This window comes from Rhineura floridana, chromosome 18, assembly GCF_030035675.1.
Source record: "Rhineura floridana isolate rRhiFlo1 chromosome 18, rRhiFlo1.hap2, whole genome shotgun sequence".
Lineage (NCBI taxonomy): Eukaryota > Metazoa > Chordata > Lepidosauria > Squamata > Rhineuridae > Rhineura > Rhineura floridana.
In genome coordinates this window covers 22,261,236-22,262,384 of record NC_084497.1, presented here as the reverse complement: position 1 = coordinate 22,262,384, position 1,149 = coordinate 22,261,236, and the positions used below count along the sequence as shown (strand labels likewise).

At 44.0% G+C, this 1,149-nt stretch overlaps 1 pseudogene; it reads right to left on the bottom strand.

The window, feature by feature from the left end:
- Positions 1-748: 748 nt before the first annotated feature.
- Positions 749-857, bottom strand: LOC133372991 (5S ribosomal RNA; annotated as a pseudogene).
- Positions 858-1,149: the final 292 nt, after the last annotated feature.

Below are 1,149 nucleotides of genomic sequence, written 5' to 3'. Positions count from 1 at the left end.
TGCATGCAAAGCAGATGCTCTGCCACGGACCTACCTCCCCCCCTTCCCACTGCGGCAAAAGGAAGGAAGAGTCTTGTGCTACCAGATTTACGGCACAATTACATCCATGTTAATTCAGAATTCAGCTCCATTGCGTTCAGTGGGGCTCAGTCCCAGATGTGCTGCAACTTTAAACTAGACTCAACTTTATTGTTGCACAAGCTTTTGTGTACATGCAACAAGGGAGAGGTTCAACCCCCCACCCCAGGCTTGAAGCTCACTGGTTGACCTTAGGCCAATTGCTGTCCCTAGCGCACAGGATGGTTGGGAAGATAAAATGTGTAGGGAGGGCCATGTAATCCTCTTCTTGTGGAGGAAGGGCAAGACTAAAAACTGAAGTTATTGCAATTATTATTATTATTACTATTATGCAGGCTTCTGCCACAATAAATCCAGTTGTCTTTCAGGTAACACAAGACTCTTTGAAAGAGGTCAAGAAAACTTGAGAAGCTACTTTTTGAATAAGGATGAGAGCAAAACTCAAGTTTGTATCCAGCTAAGTTTTTCTCAGCGTAAACCCAATTAATAAATTAATAAACCTAAGTTCATGTCCATTCATTTCAATGGATCTACTCAAGAGTTTTTGTTGTTGTTATATGCCTTCAAGTCGGTTATGACTTATAGCGACCCTATGACTCTTTTTTGGATATATTCATAGAGTTTTCACGGTGAGAGGTATTCAGTGGTGGTTTACCATTGCGTTCCTCTAAGCCTACGGCAGCAGGTATTCCCAGGTAGTCTCCCATTCAAGTACTAACTGGGCCTGACCCTGCTTAGCTTCCGAGATCAGGTGTGTTCAGGGTAGTATGCCCGTAGCCTCAAGAGTAGGGCTAACCAAAAAGCAGTAGTGGTAGTTATTATCATGAAGTTAATAAAGGTTTCTGCTATAATCAATCTGGTCCCCTTTGAGGTACCATGAGTCTCTTTGTCCCTTGTGGACTCTGCTCCTGTGCAGACCCTTACGTTTACCTAGCCAGGATTTCTTTTTCCCCGTTCCCCCAAGCAGGCTTGATTTCATTTTTGAAATGGGAATGGACTGCCTTCAAGTCGATCCCGACTTATGGCGACCCTATGAACAGGGTTTTCATAGTAAGCGGTATTCAGAGGGGG